The sequence below is a fragment of the Pongo abelii genome, chromosome 12 (assembly GCF_028885655.2).
Source record: "Pongo abelii isolate AG06213 chromosome 12, NHGRI_mPonAbe1-v2.0_pri, whole genome shotgun sequence".
Lineage (NCBI taxonomy): Eukaryota > Metazoa > Chordata > Mammalia > Primates > Hominidae > Pongo > Pongo abelii.
In genome coordinates this window covers 68,089,117-68,102,454 of record NC_071997.2, presented here as the reverse complement: position 1 = coordinate 68,102,454, position 13,338 = coordinate 68,089,117, and positions in this window count along the sequence as shown.

Sequence of the window (13,338 nt, the reverse complement as noted above, 5' to 3'; positions counted from 1 at the left end):
ATTAATGATGAAATAATGATGAGTAAGAAGCATAATTTTGCTATTGGAAATTACTATTATTGGAAGGTTGTTTCCATAGTAACCTAGATCAATAGCTCTCCGAAGTTTAGAATCATCTGGAGAACTTTAAAAACAAAAACCCCATGCCAAGGTTGAATTCCAGATCAATTAGTCCCTGGGAACAAGACTCATCAGTAATTTTTTAGGCTCCCCAGCTGGTTCTGATGTGCAGCCAAGGTTGAGACTCAAGGACCTGACCAGCCTGAAGCAGGCTATAAAAAGGGAACATTCAGACAACAAATAAAAGCTCTTGAAAATTTAAGGCATAGTAGCAGAAATAAAAAACTCAGTAGAGGGGCTGGAAGATAAAGCTGATGAAAGTTTCCAAAGAGTAGAATAAAAAGACAAAGAGTTTAAAAAGAGAAGACAGAAAAATAAAAAATTTAGAAGACCAGTCCAGGAAATCCTAAATCTGAGAAAGAAAAAGAAAAAGAGAGTTCCAGAAAGAGAGAAGAGAGAAATAGGATAAGGACTAAATAGTCAAAGAAATCATGTAAAATTATTCCTCTAAACTGAAGGACGTGAGTTAACAGATTGAAAGGGCCCACTGAGTGCCCAGGAAGAGAGATAAAACTAGACTCAGTGAATGGAGACACAAAGATCTAACAAGCTTCCAGGGAGAGTGGGAAAAAATCACATATGAAGGATAAGAAATCGGAATCTGTTTAGCTACAGAGAGTGGAACAATGCCTCCATAATTGTGGAACAAAATGAACATATCCAACTTTGTATTCTCCTCCCAGCAAAATTATCAATCAAGTGTGAAGGTAAAATAAAGAGGTTTTTATACATACATGGTCTCAAAAATTTTTCTTTTAAGAACTCTTTCTCAAAAAACTATGGACATCATGGTGACTACAGTTAATAACAAAGTATTGTATATTTAAAAATTGCTAAAAGAGTAGATTTTAAGTGTTCTCACCACAAAAAAGGTAAGTATGTGAGGTAATGCATATGTTATGTAGCTTGACTTAGCCATTCTACAATGTATACACATGTGGAACATTTGTATACATTTATGGTGTATAACACAGAACATTTGTATACAACATGGAACATTTGGAACATTTGTATACATTTATGGTATACATGATGTTTTGATATGACACGTGACATCGAAACATCATGTTTTACACCTTAAATGTATACAAATTTTACTTGTCAGTTAAAAAAATAAACTTAAAAGTGAAGCTACTGGAGGTTAGGGTCCACCAAAACAAGGGCGTAAATGAAGAGAAAGGACGATGAAGGATTCAACTTCAGAGACAAGGGGAGGCATTCCCAATATAAGGATGAAGGGAGAATCCAGGGGAAGGCTGGTTAGAAGGCCCCAGGCAAGTCCTCTGGGAAGGTGAAGATTGATGGAATATGTGATGTGTCTGAACATCCTGAGAGAAGATTTAAACAACTGTCAGAGGGTTCAGATTAAATTAACCGTAGAGTCGTAAAATACTAAACAATTGTGATAGACAATTGTGAAAAACAACTTTTTAAAAATGTTATCTTACTTGTAATTGACAAATAATAATTGTGTATATTTATGAGATACAATGTGATGTTTTAGTACATGCATAAATTGTGGAATGATAAAATCAGGCTAATTAGCATATCCATCACCTCAAATATTTTTCATTTCTTTGTGGCATGAACATTCAGAATTCTCTCTTCTAGCTAATTTTGAAATACCGTCTGTGTTACTTAACTACAATGATACATTCTGAGAAATGCATCTTTAGGCAATTGCATTGTTGTGCAGACATCATAGAGTGACTTACACAAATTTAGAAGGTATAGCCTACCACATACCTGGGCTATTGGGATAGCCTATTGCTCCTAGGCTACACACTTGTACAGTATTCAACTGAATACTGTAGGCAGTTATAGCAAGATGGTAAGTGCTTGTGTCTCTAAACATATCTAAACATAGAAAAGATACAGTGAAAATATGGTATTATAATCTTATAGGACCATGGTGGTACATGTAGTCTATCATTAACCAAAACATCATTTTGCAGCACGTGACTGTATACAATATATTATACATTATTGTTAACTGCTCATCATGCTGTGCAATAGGACACCAGAATTTATTTCTCTTATCTAACTGAAACTTTGTACCTGTTGATGAATTTGAGCCATAATCCTGAAAAACACAATCCTAAATGCTGTCATCCCAGATGTTGAAGTCCCAAAAGATCAAAATCCCTGAAGTCTAAAATCCCAAAAATACAATTCTGGAAAAAATAATTTAAAAAATTTAAAGGCATGTGTTCACATTTTTAAAGGGGAATTTATTTGAAAAACAAAAACACAATAGAACACTTCATAGGCCATTGTATACAACAAAATAGGCATTAATAACATACATACATTTGCAAACATAAGCACTCAGGTATACTAACAAAAGTTGCAAGAGTATAAAAATTATGAGCAGACAAACCATACTTATAAAGAAGTATGTCAAAAAGCAAAATATATAAATATATATTACTGTGGTTGGCAATTGTGTGCACCCAGCTTTATAACATCTGAAATTCAGTCGTCTGAAATGCCATGACAGACAAGCTAAATCTTTTGCCAAGATTGATCAAAAACCATGATAGGTCACCACTACATACGCAGTCTCCCAAACAGCCAAGATCTTAAGAAATTTTATATTTTACAAATGCAGATATATAAAACAGACATCTCTTCATTTATCTCTTCATTTTTATATGCATGCACAATGATTACACACAGTCAATGATGTGATAATGCACTTTCGTGGAATTGAATTTGCAAAAAAGTGCATAAAATGAATTAGAACTCTAGAAGTCTTTATACAATTTATACATCCAGTATTGAAAATGATGCAAAGATGAAATGCATAGCATAGCAAATTGGTGCTGTGAAGAGGCAGAAGTCATACATAGTTGAATAATTTGGCAGGGGAGATTTCTTGCATTTTTTGCCTGTATTATCATTTCTATGATCTTCGAATCACTTGCTGCATTTGTATTTGGAGAGTGGTTGTGGTCTTCAAATTTTGTAAGCGTATGCTGTAAATGTAAAGAAGTCTTGTTATTGCTTGGCTGTTGCAATTAAGTGATTTTCTGCTTTTGAAGCACCAATAATAACTAGCTTTTAAACTTTCATCTTTCACCATTAAGTAGCCTTGTACATTTAATTTATCACAGCTTTTTGGCAAGGGAACAATTTTACAGATTTCTTTCATGTGTTATAAGGAATACAGTAAGAAGAAATAATACTTTGTTTCCTCAATACCAAATCTGTATTAGTCAAAGTTCTCCAGAGAGACGTAACCAATAGGATATGTGTATAAATAGAGGAGGTTTATTAGGGGAATTGGCTCACGCAATTATGGTGACTGAGAAGTCCCATGACAGACTGTCTGCATGCTGGAGACCCAGGGATGCTTATAGAATAGCTTAGTTCAAGCCCAAAGGCCTTAGAACCAGAAAAGCCAATGATATAACTCAGTTTGAGGCCAAAAACATCAGGCCCCAGAGGGTCACTAGTGTAAATCCTGGAGTCTTAAGGGTGCCAAGCCTGGAGTTCTGATGTCCAAGGCAGCAGAAGAGAAGTTTGCCCCAGCTTTCAGAGAGACCAATTTGCCTTCTGTATTTGTCCCCTCTGGGCCCCCAGTCAATGGGATGGTGCCCATCAACACTGGGGGCAGATCTTCCCCACCTGGTCCACTCACACTCACACACTCATCTCCTCTGAAAACACCCTCACAGCCACACCCCAAATCATGCTTTACCAGGTTTCTGGGTATTCTTCAATCCAGTCAAGTTGACACCTACATTTAAGTCCACAAGACCACCCCTTTTCACCTTGGCATCTATATGCATCTCATTAAATCATATTTAATTTCCAAATAAAGACAATAACAAGCTAATAGTTCCCCCAACATGATGCAGCTAACAGGATGCGATTATCCCGAATACAACTGAAAATACACTAATCTTTTCCCCAGAATTTGGATTTTAGTATTTCAATATTCAGTATTATGATTTTGGAGATTTTAGACATTAGGGGTTTTAGACTTTGAGGATTTTAGACTTTAGGAATTTTGATCATTCAGGATTTCATCATTGGGATTACAGTGTCAGAACTGTTTCTTCTTGGGTTAATTATTGGCACCACTCATTGACCAACATCTCCCTTTTTCCCATTCACCTCTGCCCCCGGCCTCTGGTAACCACTATTCAACTCTCTACTTCTATGAATTTAACTTGATTAGTTTCTACATATAAGTGAAATTAGATGGTATTTGTCTCCCTGTGCCTGGCTTATTTCACTTATTGTTCTCTAGATTCATCCATGTTGTCTCAAATAACAGAATTTGAGGGCCTTTTTTTTTTTTAAAAAAAAAAAGCCAGAATAGTATTCTATTGTGTATATATACCACATTTAAGAAATTTATTTATCCATTGATGCATGATGGACACTTAAATTGTTTCCATATCTTGGCTATTGTGAATAATGCTGCAGTGAAAATAGGGCTGCAGATATCTCTTTGACATATTAATTTCTATTTCTTTGGGTATATGCCCAGTAGTAGGATTGATGGATCATGTGGTAATTCTAGTTTTAGTTTTTTGAGGAACCTCCATACTGTTTTCCAAGATGGCTGCACTAATTTACAATACACCAAAATTGTATAAGGGTTCCCTTTTCTCCACATCGTCACCAGCCCTTGTTTTCTTTCATCTTTTTTATAATAGCCAAGCTAAGAGTTGTGAGGTGATATGTCATTGTGGTTTTAATTTGCATTTCTCTTATGATTAAAAATGTTAAGCACTTTTTCATATTTTTTTGGTCATTGTATGTCTTCTTTTGAGAAATGTCTATTTAAGTCCTTTGCCCATTTAAAAATTGGGTTATTTATTTTCTTGTTATTGAGTAGTTTGAGTTCCTTGTGTATTTTGGATGTTAGCCCCTTGTCCAATGTATGATTTGCAAATATTTTCTCCAAATCTGTGGGTTGTATCTTTAGTCTATTTTTTCCTTCACTGTGCAGAGCTTTTTAGTTTGATGGAATCCCACTTGCCTATTTTTGTTTTTGTTGCCTGTGCTTGTGGGGCGATATTCAAGACATCACTGCCCAGAGCAACATCATGGAACTTGAGAAAAATAATCATTAATTCCATGCAAAATAAAAACTGCTATAGGAAAGGAAACGTATTCTTAGTACACTACATGGCCCAGCAATCAAAGATGCTTACATAATAACAAATGACCTAATCAAATTAATTAGGATGTAACTATTTATATCCTAACAAATTAGGATATAATCAAATTAGGATGGAGTACAGGGAGGATGAATGGCTGTGATAGGGCATGAGAATGAAAGAGAACAAATCTCTTGCTTTTCATAGTGGAATAGCAGCATGATGTCAACCACTAAAACAAACTGTAAACAGACAAGAAACAACACAAATATGTTCTTTAGAGACATAGCAATAAATCCCAAATAGTCAGCTAAAAAGAGCTGAAAGTGACTTCTGTGGGGAAGGGAACAAAAGATTGCCTTCTAGGACTATTTGTCTCTTTTAATGATGAACATATATAAGAATAAAAGTGACCAGCTGACTAGTAATAAAAAAAAACAAATAGAAAGTCTTTAAAAAGGCATTGGAGTGAAAAGCTCAAGAGATGGATTAAAATAAGAATAGACATAAGTCCCTATGGAGTTTTTTTGGTTCAATAAGTAAAGTAGGGAAAATTAGAATGAGATCATGTGGAGCAAGGATCTTGACCCGGAAACCGAGACCTGTTGTGCAAAGTAGGGAAATTTCTAAACCAGTTACCACTACCCAGCCGCCTTCTACAGTCTGGCTAAAGTACCTAGAGGGAGGGAGGGAGGGAGAGCAACCAGTAGTGCCACCTTCTCTCCATCTTTGGAGAGGGACTTGATTTCCAGCACCACCTCCCTGCCCTGCCCACCCCAACAATAACATTAACATTAATGTTCCAAGCATTTTACATGTATTAATGTATTAGCATTTTATCCTCACAATCACAGTATAAGGTAAGTATTATTACTCTCATAATTAAAACTAAGGTCCACAGAATTAAGAAAGAAATTTGCTTAAGGGCACTATGCTGGGAAGTGGAAGATTTGGGATTTGGACCCAGGTGGTCTGTCTTTGGAGTTCACATTCTCAACTATTGTGCCACAGTGCATCTTGCTACACACACACACACACACACACACGCCCCTGAAGTCTTTGGTAAAATAGCAAGGAGTTTATCTTTGAAAACAAGAATTCCTTCCATATCATAAATGAGAGTAAGCTGAAAGCAGAAGGAACAGAGGAATGCATAATTATCCATGGATTTCATTTATTCCCTACCTCATTTTCAAAAAAGGTATGAATCAGTTTCCAAAAATGTCATATGGTAAGTAAAAAAAAATGAGCAAAAATTTTAAAAATAGACTCAAAGTAAGTGGATAAATAAATGTGCCAACTGAAAAATTCAAGAAGGTTGCTATATCTGAAAATAAAACCTGTATATGAGCTTCCTGGCAGCCAAGATAAAGAAAGAAATGTAAGTAATTGCACAATTCTCATTATAAAATAGGAGATAGTTGATTGAACGTTTATGTGATATGCAAGTTAAGTGCATGATAGAGGAGGAATAGCAGGCAGAATATCATGTAATTAGTTATATATTGAGTTGCTGTGATTTTGGAGAAAGTTACCACTTTTCTTTCAATTATTTCGGAAGTAAATTTGGAAGAGCTTCACATGGCCCTTATGTTTGCCTTGAAGATATGTGGACTGTTTCTAGGTTCACAACACCAAAATCACAACGCAGATTGCTGTCATGTCATTAGAGCCATCCTTACAATGAAGCAAGCTAATGCCAGGTGAATAAGGAAACCAACCAGCAGAGGTCCAGGTGGGACATAAACCCAGACCTGGAAAAATTGAATGTAAATGTGTTTCCCATGCTCATGGGGCTTGTTAGCCAACTCCACTTCTTCTGCTGTGCAGAGGAATTGATCATGCAGATTTTGTAAAATGTGGTATTCTTAAGTCGAACTGGGATGGAGGCCAGCGGTATACTGGCAGCCAAGCGTGCCAGACCTCTGAGTTGCGAATAGAGTCCTTAAGGTGCTCCTGGATTCTTGGGTGCTCTGGGAAGACAGCAGCCACAGCCACAGTGATATTTAAGAGAATAGAAGATAGCCAAGCAATGAGCAGCTAAAGCATTAATATTTGTGTTTTTCCTCTCTCATTGACCTGATAGTCCAAGTCTCCCAAACTATCAAAAAGACTTGGATATTAATAGGAATTCAAATAATCATTTGACATTACCAAGATGGTACCTGATGGGTCTGAGCCACTTTTAGCACAAATCATCACATTCTCCCCAGTGGCCCACCCTGTCTCTCTCTGCCTCAGCCAAACTTTGTGAAGGGGTTGTCGACACTTGCTGACCCTACTTCTTTATCTCTCATTTAATATTCCAGTGAAATTGCTCTTGGTAGAGTAGCTAGTGACCTTCTTGTTGCCAAGTGTGCACATCTCAGTTCTTGTCATACTTGGTCTCTTTGCAGCAGAGGATTTACCTTTTCTTTGGAAACACTCGTTTCTCCTGGCTGCCACAACTCCACAATCTCATCATTTTTCTTCTCAGGCTCTTTCTCTGGGGACTTGGGTTTTCATTGCTCTCCTCCTGCCTGGGAGTCTGGTGCCTGTGAGCTCTCCAAGGGGAGCACTGGTCTGTTTGATCCCCAGAGTTTCTCCTAGTACCTAGCAAAATGCCAGACATGTAGGAGGTGATCAATAAACAATTTTGAAAAAATGAATAAATGTGAGTTTTATTCATATTTATTTTGGATTTATTATATGTCCCGACAACTACAAAAACAGGACTGGAGGTGGTTTACAGTGTTAGAATATATCCAAAAACATAACAAAAGCTTTTTTTTTTTTTTGAGACAGAGTCTTGCTCTGTCGCCAGGCTAGAGTGCAGTGGCGTCATCTCCGCTCACTGCAAGCTCTGACCTCCTGGGTTCAAGCAATTCTTCTGCCTCAGTCTCCTGAGTAGCTGGGATTACAGGCACAAGCCACCACACCCAGCTAGTTTGTGTGTGTGTGTGTGTGTGTGTGTGTGTGTTTTTAGTAGAGATGGAGTTTCACCTCATTGGCCAGGCTGGTCTCCAACTCCTGATCTCGTGACCTGCCTGCCTCGGCCTCCCAAAGTGCTGGGATTACAGGCATGAGCCAGTGCTCCTGGCCAACAAAAGCTTTTAAAAAGAGAAAAATAACATAAACCAAATAAAAGTGACATGAGATAAACACACCAGATTGCTGGGATGAATTAGTTGCTGCAATTGAACACCAAATTTAGTGCTGAGCTTCCTGGTGGGCAAAGCAAAATAAGAAATACATCAAGTTGTATAGTTCTCACTGGCAAATAAAAGGAAGCATAAATGTTTGCTTATGGATAGAAATATTTTCTAGCACTAAACATCAGTAGTTGTTTTATCATGTTTACCTTTAACAGAAGGTATCAAATGATAGTCAAAGACACTGCTCAATATATTACTTTTTTTTTTTTTTTTTGGAGACAGAGTCTCACTCTGTCTCCCAGGCTGGAGTGCAGTGGCATGATCTTGGCTCACTGCAACCTCCACCTGCTGGGTTCAAGCAGTTATCCTGCCTCAGCCTCCCAAGTATCTGGGACTACAGGCACATGTCACCATGCCTGGCTAATTTTTTGTATTTTAGTAGAGACGGGGTTTCACTGTGTTGCCCAGGCTGGTCTTGAACTCCTGAGCTCAGGCAATCCAACCCCCTCGGCCTCCCAAAGTGCTGGGATTACAGGCATGAGCCACCCCGCCTGGCCTCTTTATATTACCTTTTATATAATAAGTAGTATATTATAGGTATTATATACAACATAATATACTGGGCAGTGTCTTAGACTATCATTTTCCAAAATATATGAATGCTTCTTCAAACTGTTCCTTTAGACACCTAGATGATACTAACAGAAGGGGTAAGTATTCCAAGACACATCATAGTTGTGGGAAATGGATTGGGATTAGGTGAAATAAACTTCTGGGTACCAGACACCCAGAAGATACATTCATAAAATGATCCCAAACATCATGGCTCTCTTGCTCTTGCTGGAAAGCCTAAGTAAATTTGAGTGGCACCTGAGGAAGACTACCTACACCTGTACTGATTTTCACAGGGAAGCACACACAGACATCCTCCTTCTGTTTTCCTCCAGAGATTTAACACTATGGATTCATAAAAGCCCCAACTTGGAAGCGGGGACAATCTGTATTCTAACAGAGTCCCTAGGAACATGTGATGTTAAAGTCCCAAAGGGGAATGGGAATTTGGGAGGCCGAGGTGGGTGGATCACGAGGTCAAGAGATCGAGACCATCCTGGTCAACATGGTGAAACCCCGTCTCTACTAATAATACAAAAATTAGCTGGGCATGGTGGCGTGCACCTGTAGTCCCAGCTACTTAGGAGGCTGAGGCAGAAGAATCGCTTGAACCCGGGAGGCGGAGGTTGCAGCAAGCCGAGATCATACCACTGCACTCTAGCCTGGCAACACAGCAAGACTCTGTTTCCAAAAAAAAAAAAGTCCCAAAGGGAGGCCAGGGAGGACTTCTGCTCATGCTTCCCTCTCCTACCATGTTTGGGTTACATCTAAAGAACCAAGACAACACAAACCATGTTCCAAAATGAGGCCCACAGAGTCAGGAAAAAAACAGATTATTCTTAACCCCCTCTCCAAGATCCATATTAAAAATAGAGTTGAAAATGGGAGTGAAGGGACAAGGTTTCCAGGGAGGATTTTTGGAGAAGGCTCCAGTGCCTGTGCACACAGTGGGGAGAAATGGAGGATGCAGCTCCTTCCTCTCACAATAGAGGGGCTTAAGGAGAACTTAATGTGTATCACCTTCAGTTTGGGGGGCAGACTAGATTGGACCATCCCTGAAAACCTCAAAGGTCTTCAGATGGAGGGGCGCGGACAGAGGGCTTTACTGGGCTAGGGGAAATCGAGAAAAGATGAAAGCAGGGACTTGGAAGCTGGCTCATTGAGTGCCCTGGGGGTAAAGGAACCTCAGCCAAGAGAAGCAGAGATGTTGCTGGATTTCCAGGAACCAAGGAAGCATAGGCACTTGCTGGGATTGCAATGCATCGACCTGTCACCTGCGACCCACAGGTGAGAGAACTCAGTGATGATGAGGGGGAGGGAGTTACTGAGGAAGATTGAACTTTAATAGCAGTTAAGTCCTGAGAAGGCCCACCCTGGAGCTTTCTTGCACCTTTCTCTAGTTCTCCTTCCTCTTCCTCCAACCCTGGGGACCTATAGTCAGCAGCTGAAGGGAGGAGAGGGCAAAGAGAGTCAGTCACAACTGCCCCACCCCCATAGTAGGCCTGAGCTGGGAGAAAGGTGAGGACTCTAAATCCAGTTTTGAGTTTTTGTTATTCCACAGGACTGGACATTTCATTTCTGAAATGAGATTACATCTCATGGCTTCAGTGACTGTAGGACTCTCTTAGCTCAGAGGGACCAGAAAAGTCAGAGTCTGCCAGAGTTTCCTCCCACAGCGCACATTCAAGGGGATCCTGGAAGACCACACAAAGCTTCTGTGTGATCCCAGCACGGGATAGCGGGACATGAGCAAGTCCAAGCCTGCCCCTGCCCTGGAGATGGGGCAATGAGGGCAGAGAGTCCACTGAGGGCAGGCTTGGGTGTGGAGCACCTTCAGAGAGGGGCCCTTCCCTAGAGACAGGGCAGGAAGCCAGGCTCACTCTCTGGCACCCAGGATTCTGGAGAGTGAGGGTGACTACAGCAGAGAGGCTCCCAGCAGGATGCGGCCTGAGGAAGCCAGTGCATCTGCAAAGGCCTGCAGGTCAGGCCCAGCTCTCAGAGGCCCCGCCGGGGGAACCTCCTCCAGCAGATAACTTGAATGGAGGGCAGGCCAGACACCGAGGGAGGTTAGCCCAGTGAGGCGACCCTTGTGCCCCAGGCTCAGGGAAGGAAGGTGAGTTCAGAATCAGAATCAAAAGGTGTAATTAGAAGCTGCAAGTAGATACACATGAGGGCGTAATACCTGCCGTCAGGCAGCTGAGAGCGCTCAGGGCACTCTGGAAGAAAGCGCAAATTCAAAGTAATATTATCATCTTAATTATAATTAGAACCTGCAAGTCGAGTCTTGAAAGGCATTTATAGCATATCCTTACTTGTTTAGGTCAGCTTCCCAGAAACAGGGGGAAAAATAGACTTGAACTTTTTAAATTTAGACAAGAAATAGATCGACCCATGCATCAGGGTTGCTGTCTAGAGCCCCCTGTGTGAGGGACGTCCTTTGGGGCTCAGTTTATTAAAGCTCTGCCTAGAGCCTAAAAGCTCAATATGGCAGAAAATAGGCTTTTTTTTTTTTTTTTTTTTTTAAAGCTTTAGAGGGCTGCAAGCCAATTGGAAACTTCCACCCACTGTGAAGTAGTGAGACTGGTAAAATAGCTAGTAAATTACCCCTGACTCAGGGCCCATTGAGTGATAGGTCTGCAAAGCAGAACACGAGGGGAGCACGGCCAACGAATATCTGGGGGAACCCCAGTTGTTCCTGGTTATCCCTTGGCTGATTGTCTGGGCTGAGGATAATTCAGACTTGCTAAGCTTTTTCCTCTCACTTTCTACCCCTCTTAGAGAACAGGAGGCATCAGACAGGGGCCCGAGGGAGAAATGCTACCCCTTATTTAGCTGTTGTGGGAAGCTCTGGTGAAAACCCCATGAAAGCAAGTTGGGGCTGATGGTCACAATGAGGTCTCTGCTTCTATGGAATTCCGCCGCCCACGCTGCTCCCGTGCTGGTCCCTGTGAACAATCCAGAAACAGCTGTGATTGGCAAAGCCACTGAAACCAGAGCTTCGTGGACGGGACGAAAACAATCACACCACTGTGTGGTGCAACTGGGTTTGCAGGCTCCCTGACAGATGAAGACAAATGTTGCATAACAGCTTATGAAAAATTGGCTTAAAAAAAACTCTGCATACCTGGGTCATAGTCAATGAGAACTAATGTAGGTGCTTCTATCCCATCTCCTATTCCCAAAATGTAGGCACCCAAGATCCCTTGGTTTCCAAGGGCCCCTTTCATGCCCAGCTCTGCCCTGTCTTATGCTCGAAACCCATTTCTTGATCCCCTTTCCCTTCTCCACTCAGCTCCTACGTTCCAAACTTACCTACCCTTAGACCAATTCCTTAAGGACTCTGGTAGTTTGACAATCAGCAGTTTGGGACTAACATATCTCCTCTTCCAGATAACATTCGATCCTACCCGGAGCTTCACGGAGTTGTGCCCTCATCTAAAAGGAGGCTGTGGGGAATGTTTGAGGCGCCGCTTGGCCTGGGGGGAGACAGTTCAGTGCAGGGCGTCTCTCAACAGTACCAGATGCATACAAGTCTGAAGTCTTGGAGCATCAGGACTTTTTTTTTTTTCAATTTTGCTCTGAGCTTTTTGGCGACTATCCTTGCTCAGATAAGTTTTTCTCTAAGTTTCTAATTCCTAGGTTTGTCATGATTCACATTTAAAACAAACAAATTTTAATCATTCCCACCCCCTCTCCCCCCGGCCCTTAAGTGTTGTAGCAGCTTTTCCCTGGGTGGAAAGAAACCTGAAGTCTGTTCCAAAAACTCTGGAAAAGGAAGCCCTGATCTCTCCAATGCTCACTATATACTTTCCATGCACAGCAGTGGTTTACTGCAGTAAAGAGTATTTTGTTACGCCTTCTGGGTAATTTTGTGCAAAAATTTACAATGTCAAAGGAACATGGTTATTAGAAGCAAACCGTACAACTCCTTATCTGTTTCTCCACAGGTGCTAGCCATGGGGTTCAGAGCCAAGTGCCAGCTCTTCCTGCTAAAAATGTTCTCAATTTGGTCTCCGCCAGCAGTGAGGACAGCAGTGTGAATGTGTGAATTCTTGCTCCAAACTGGCTAGAACCACGTTTTGTAAATGTCATTTCTTGGGATGCTGTTTTATCTGAGAAATCACATTTCACCAGCGGCACTGAAACTAGCTGATGATGCCATAGTAAGTTCTGACTCCTGCAGGGAGAAGCTCTTTGAGGCCCTTTTTCAATACAGCTGACATGTTTTTCATTTAAGAACCTTTTTAGGACAAGGTTAAACTCTCACATCACTCTATAAATCTTATGAAATGAAAATCAAATACAGTACAGTTACAAGCTGTTCAATTCTATCTCCTTTATAACATTTGATGTAA